Genomic DNA, 8124 nt, shown 5'->3' on the forward strand with positions numbered 1-8124 from the left:
TACATTACTGAAGCATGCCGCCGAAGACACCAAGCAACACACCCCACCCGGTCACAGCATGCTGGCAATGGGCGAACCAGTCGTCCCACTCCCTATATGCTGAGCGCTAAGCAGGAGCAGAAACTACCACTTTTATAGACTTTGGTGTGTCTCGGCCAGGGGACAGAACCCAGAGCCTTCCTCACAAGTGCAAACGCTCAACAGGAGGCCAAAAGTGAGGCTGTGCCAAGGGGGGCATTAGGAAAGATAAAGTCAGTTAGGAAGAAGGGAAAAGATAATATCCTAAATTCAGTCGCCTCTTACGATCATGCAATAGGGGCAGCAGGTACAATTCTTACGCCCTACCGGCGGGGCCTTGTCCTAGTGTAGCAGTGCCTCAGAAAATCACTAGGGCAAGAATTTCTATACTTTAGATTTCCAATGATTTTATGCGTATACATGCATTTATATATTGTTTTAGTCCAAACCAAACTTAAGTACCATTCTTAATATCTATTGTACTGCTCACAAGACGTCAAGTTCACAATTTGTAGGCTTGCCGTATAAAGTCAATTCAAATTTTTTTGTGTATATGTAAAAAAACTATGTCTTGCTTAGAATTTAATATTTGACCAAACAACAAAAAGTTGTCCTTTTCTAGTTTTTACAAACTAGTAAAGAATCAGAATATTCCCCTAATGATTTAAAACAATAATCTCTTTCGGTGTGAAGGTATATATATGGTATATATATGGTTTGATAAGACATTTAGTCAGGTGCAGGGTTCAGATTTGAGAACCTGAATAGTCTCGCGATTATTGAAGCAAGCATAGCAAGAACAAAAGAGTGATAGAACACAAAATCTTAATACAGCGTCATAAAGTCTTGCGAAGTTGAATAAAAGACAAATTTAAAAAAAGACACGACTGTTCGTAACAAATATTTTATTCTAACTGGCTTATATCCAGTTTCGATAAACTTTTAGATTGTAACGCAGTGATCTTTCCCATGATATGTTTCTAAAAATATTTATCCGATCACCAGACAGTAAGAAGACATTCTCCGTGCTCCCACATGTTCAATGGCACAATGGCACGTGCAGTACGCCAGTAGTTAGATTGACAGTAGGTCTATCGTCAATTAAAATCGGATACCAAACTAAAAGTCAGTTTTAAGGGCAGATATTAGTATAAGAAATATACCAACCAGCCTCTCAAATCATTCCACAGAAAGGAGGCCGTCCTTAAGGAATAATGCACAACACTTAACTTATTCATTTGCCGTGTTAATTTTAGCGATATGCTCTGATTTTATATTATTCCCATAGGCTAATATAAGGTCACGTGACGTCAATCGCATGTCATTTTTTCCAACATTCAGGTAGGATGTTAGCATTGTACCTAACGTCCATTAAATGCATGTGACCCAGCCGTCCTTATTGCGTGGGAAAGAGTTCCTTTTGCAACCCCACTCAAATTACGGGGGTTTGTACCACCAAGTGTCTAAAAAGGGTTTTATTTTAAGGTGTCGAGATAGAAAAAAATGGGGCATGGTTTTTTGGAGGTAAAACGTGACATTAAGAAAAAAGATTATATTAAAAATAACAGTGCGATGTACTGTTTTCTTCTCTTTTTTTCTCTTACAGCAATTATTTTGGGGTTATTAACCTACATACACACATCACATGTATATTCAAACATTTTTATAACATCAACAATCAACATGGAAGAATACTTATACAATTTTCGTCACTGGCGAGACTCGAACCCATGACCTTTCCCATTCCGAACTACCGTCTTTTTTTTCCCATCCACAAACAATTTTATTCAAGAATCAATTTATAGATACGAATATGTAACTTACATTAAAACATTCAAAACAAAATACACACATATTGCATGTAAATTCTTTGTAAGTATATTCACATACACACACTTTCACGCCATTGAAATTGAAACAATGTAATCATTACAGCAGCAAAGAATAGTCAGAATATAGCTGGAAAGAAATATATATAAGTAATATGATAAGTTGAATAGAAACAAATGAATATACAATCTCCACTCTCTTACATAAAAATGAAACTAATTACGTAAAAAAAAAGTTATCACAGAATTACATTTAATCCAGACTCAAATACACTCACAAAAGGATTATGATTCAGATAATAAGAAAAACGGTATTTTGTATAGCTCTTAAGTGTGGATTTAAAGAAAGACTTAATATCTACAAAACCTTCACCACACATACTTAAATTACGTTGCTTAAAGATACAGAACCTAGCGACAGCCAACATAAAGTTGACAAAATAAAAATAAACAAACTTTTTTCCTGGTGGTTCACTAAGTCCAAAAAGAAATAAAGTTTCGTATTTTATTGAATTGAGGATTGAAACATCTGCCTTCGCAAAAAGATCTTCTATGAGAGTAAAAAGATAATCATGGATTTTTTTAAAATTTAGAACATTGTACAAAAAGGTGAAGAATATCCTCAGATCGTTCTTTACAAACAGGACACAGGTCAGTAGTACACATATTATAACGAAAAACTCTCCAGTGAAAATGACATTGTAAGAAACTTTGAAATGTACTACGTTACAATTACTTGGGTAATAGCTTGCGTGTATAATTTGAAAAGCGTGCTTTAAATCAAAAGTAGGAAACACACCGAACCAGTACCCGATTGACACGGGCTCAGTGAAAGCAGGCCACACGAGTGCCTCGTAGATTTCACATGTAGATGACGGAACAAACCGCGTGCCTGTGTCGTTTATCATGAGAGGACAGGGTTGTATACCGTTATTCGAAATTGGATTATCCAGCTGATGAATTTCTCATCAAATCCAAATTTTTCCAGTACCTTAAACAGATATTTAAGGTCAACTCTATCAAAAGCCTTTTCTTGATCAATTTTTAAAATATATCATCTTAAGTTATCCCTTTCAACCAGGTCTGTGACATCTCTGACATTCGATAAATTATCAGTAATGTCCCTACCCAATACACAACAACTCTGATAAGGGGAGATAATCGAAGGTAAAACTCGTTTTAACCTATTGGACATAACCCTAGCAAGAATTTTATAATCAACATTCAGGAGACTAATGGGTCTCCAGTTTTTAAGATTATTTTTTCACCTTTATTCTTATATACTTATAACACCTAATTTCATAGATTTAGATAATTCGCCATTTGCTGCAATCGATCTGAATAAATATAATAAAATACTCTCAAAATCATCATAAAATCTGACATAGAATTCAACAATAAGGCCGTCCTTTCCGGGACTTTTATTACGAGACATTCCAGTCAATGCAGACTTTATTTTCTCACTATCTAAACTAAAGAACGGTCACAAAAATTTCGATCACCCGAATATACATTGTAAAACATCCTCATTAACCGAACTATTTATATTTGTATTTAGCTTAAGGTATAAAATTCTGATTCATGTAAATGCTTGAATTCGCGGATAGATACCAAGACTTGTCAATACATTGGAAATATACATATGACAGAATCGGAATTGCATGATTATTTTGTTTGTCACTGTGATGGCGGAGAATTGGATCACGAGGGGTGATGAATCTGATGAATTATTTCCACCAAATCTACATGTTGCCTCTCCAAGCGAACCGAAAATTGACATAAATAACAACCGATGAGAAAGTGTTGTTGACCTGTTCATTGGAAATAGCGGTTCAGGCACGTCTTCACCGATTCAATGTGGACATCGTCGGCATCAAAAACTGAAACAGATACACCAGTACCGACGAAAAAAAGAAAATTCGAAACTTAACAGAAACTGTTTCGGACTATTACCACTATTGCCGCGACTTATGCTCAAGTGTTGTCGAGAGACAACTTGAACAGAAAATTGGTTACCCTGGCAAAATTGTAGAAATAAATAAAGCAAAATTTGGCAAAAAAATACAACAGAGGTCGGATTGTTGAAGGTACATGGGTTCTAGGCGGAATCTGCCGCAAAACTCGCCAGGTATTCTTGAAAGCAGTGGAAAAAAGAAAACATTGATCCTTATAATACAACAATTTGTAAAGGTCGGCAGTGCATTGTAACAGATGACAGATGATTGCTGGGATACATTCAAATCACTGTGAATCATTCTGAGAATTGTGTGGATCCTACAACAGGCGCCTGCATAAATCTAATAGAAAATCGTTGGTGGTGTATCAAACGTCAGCTTACAGAAACGCACACTAGACAAAAGAGTTTTGATGTGCGCTTGGGCCGAGTACATGTGGCGAACTCTAAGGAAGGGCACAAATTTATTTGAACAATTCCTCGCTAACGTAGAAAAGTATACGTTTGCTCATTAAATGTAAATGAATAAACTTTCAGCTGTTCATTATTTTTATATGTAGAGGAGGGGTGTCGATAATACAAAATGTGATATATGAATTATGTATGCAACTTCAGGCAGATTTGAGTGGGGGTAATTTACGATAAGAAAATACCATTTTCTAGCCTACGGTGTGTCTCGGCCAGTGGACAGAACCCAAAGCCTTCCTCGAAGGAGTGAGCTCTAAACTAAAACCCAAAAGTGACCCGGTGTCAAGGGAAAAATTGGAATACATATCCTTATAACCACTCAGTTCAATAGAGGATCTGACAACTTCCCACAAAGAGTCATGTTCGGATGACCTTTGCATCACGTGTGCGTTTGATCAAATTTTCTACACATTGCTACATCAATTGACAACGTCATTTCGTCCCAGTATACATACACCATTAGCTTTGTTGTGCTGTTCGGGTCGAGATGACTTGTACATTAAAATAATTCTGACAATTTTTTCAAACAATTTCGTCCCCTAAAAATCACATTCAAGATTCTGGCAGCAACAATTTGATTGGCCATTTCCAAAGGTCACCGGAACATGACCCCTAATGGAATGTTTCCAGATCCTCCTATCCAATACAGTGATATTAAGGATCTGTATATTAATCAGATTGTTTGGAAATAAACATTATGGATGGTATATGTCAGGGGACAGAACTTTTACCAACTTCATTTGCTAAAATCTTTCTCATCACCTATCCATCATACCAAGTGTGATACTTGCTGAGCACTGCAGATAAATTTTACCTGCTGTCCCTATCACTTGATTGTAAAAGATAACTAAATTTATTATATTATATTTCTTCTCCTTTCTAACGTCTCCTTTGACACCGCCTCATTTAAAAGACAACCTCAATTAAATGTCATTAACTAAGGCACATAGGGATCGAATGTATTTTTTTACAATTTTCATAGCGACTATGAATAGCAGAATCTATCTACATATCCCGTGGGGCGCGTAATTATGATAGCATGTTAGAATAATATATGAAAATAAAAATTATTGAAAAGTTATTATATTATACTTACACCCACATACGACGAGAAACGAGATTAATGGAACAGCTGGATGACAAAGACGTTCCACAACGTCGCGTTTTTAAGCTTCCGCCTTCCGGTCGACCTTTTTTCAAATGACAGATGATAAACAAGGAATATAGTTAAAATAAAATTTGATTGACTTATAACGGTAAACCTTAGTTGATTCTTCATCTAGAAACAACATGTTAAAGATTACAGTCGAGACTGTCTTATGTGACTTTCCAAGGGACCATCACAAAAAAGTCACATAAGACAGGGAGTCACTTAAGGCAGTCCAAGTTAATCCGCAACATCACTGTACAAAAATCTGTCTTTAATTGTTTGTAAATTTATTCTTCATTATAATTATATCAATAACCTGATTTTTTAAAAAATAAATCAAAAATAATAATAAAAAAAATATTGAAAAATGAAAAATTATTCAATTTTTTTTATTTAAAAATCATTTAGATCTAGATAAAAACAAGCAGACGTACATTGATGCTTGGTTTTAAACTTTACTCAAGAATAAAATTCTATCTGGAGGGGGTTTATATATTAAAATATTGTGGGGGACTATTTTTTATTAATATGAAACTGGCGCATTGTTTAAAATCAGCTGATCTACGCACGAGAATCGCTGTATTCATAGTGTTTCATAGTGGTTTCATAGCCAAAATGATTGTTTTCGTCAGTTGGATGATTCATATAGTGACGAAACACTCAGAATGTAAATATATATATATATGCATTGTATAGCTGATAACAACACTTTTGTCTGTCCATTGGAATGAGCAGGTAAATTGTGACAGAGACTATCTTTGATATGTTGTAACGCTGATTATACATTGATTAGGTACGTTGTAGTTACTTAAATATTTATCCTAAAAGATGTACCTGTATAAAAAAAGATATCAAATGACATTTTTATCATAACTTTGGATGATACGAACATTTCTCTAGCATAATAGATATGTCCTTCGGCCTCGTACCTTTCTTTTTTATCCAAAGTTAGGTAAGTTATTATACAATATATAATATACCCTAGTAAATGTCATGACCCTGACTGTGTTAAAAGAACGTAAATTTATTTTATTTAATTATACAAAAAATAGCACATATCGAATCAGGTACCCGATACCTTTTATTATCGACTCCAGCATAAATCTCCAATTAGTTAAACCCCTATTCAAACACAAATGAATGACCCAGGCATTCTCTCGGACTAGACCGTTAAGTTATAGAATTTATAGAATACGTTTTAGAAATCATTTTATGGTTCAAATAGAAATTCTCCCCCAATATCTGACTAAACAGACAATTCTAAAAGTATATGAACCCGTTATCACATTTAGTCTAATAGACACTTTTGGGTGGAATTTAAGAACGTCAGTTTAATAAATGACTCCTGATCATTTCAGTTTCTCTTCCACTTTCTTTTTGTTTAGCTTAAATTTGAAATTATGTTAATGTTGCAACTGTGTTGTGATTTTAGACCTGCAGGTACATGTGGGGCGTTGGAATTGTACCTGCTGCTCATTTTGCATGATCGTAAAAGGCGACTAAATTTAGGCTATTTCTTCTCTTTTTTCCTTACTTGCTTTATTCTTCCTAACGTCTCACTTGACAACACTCCCTTTTTGCCTTTTGTTGAGCGCTCGCCCCTGTGAGGTAGGCTTAGGATTCTGTCCCCTGGCAGAGACACACGAAAGACTATAAAAAAGTTAGTTTCTACTGCTGCTTAGCGCACAGTATAAAGGGAGTAGAACGACTGGTTCGCCCGTCGTCAGTATAATTTGACCGGATTATGTAAGTTGCTTGGTGTCTTTGGCGGTGGGTTGATTCGGTGATATAGCACTATAAAAAGGGCAGGAGTTCTACTATACAAGATGACACATCACGAATATACCGCAGTCACAGCTACACAGTATATACATGAGAGGCCGTCCTTGGATGACCTTGGCTGTTAAGAGGACGTTGATTGAGGCAAACAAACAAACAAAATAGTAAGCATAAATTATTTAACCTCTGTCCCCTTAGATTATAGTGTAAACTGAAACCTCTAGCTGTATTATTCTGTAGATTAGTCAGATGTATGCGGCTTTAGGTGGCAATATGCATATGTACATCATTACTATACGTGTCTGTTTGATTTTTGTTCGATACAAAGACAATAAAATTGTAACCTTTATGTAACTGAACTTCTTACACGGCCAATGAACATTCATGATTTAATCTTATATACATAGCTTGCTTAAATAGAACACAGAATTAAAGTACATTCGTGGAAATCGATAAAAATCGATTTCTTGGTAAAGATATATACTCGTATCTTGAAAATGATATCCTCACCAGAACTGACATGGTCTGTAACCAAAGTATAATATACATGGATATGAATGGAAAAGGATTTCAAATGACTAATGGCTCCGTGATGATTGACATCAAACAAACCAACGAGATTACTTAACCACGCCTTTCAGCCATTTAAACGATTTTTTTTATTATTTGATGTTGACTACGTGCCTTTGACACGCGATGACAGATTACACATGCCTCACATACACAAAGCTTACTTAATCCGTGGCTTCTTCATTAACACTGATTCGAATCTAACCAAAACACACTGGAATAATCTATATAGTGTAGGAACTCAAAATTGTACAAATGATCAGGCAGACCAAGTGGAACCTGTGGTTTGGGGTCAAAAAGGGTATTTTACCATATTAACCACATCTCTGAAACTAATCATTGGGTAGCGTCCCTAT

The sequence above is a fragment of the Argopecten irradians genome, chromosome 1 (genome assembly GCF_041381155.1).
Source record: "Argopecten irradians isolate NY chromosome 1, Ai_NY, whole genome shotgun sequence".
In the NCBI taxonomy this organism is placed as follows: Eukaryota; Metazoa; Mollusca; class Bivalvia; order Pectinida; family Pectinidae; genus Argopecten; species Argopecten irradians.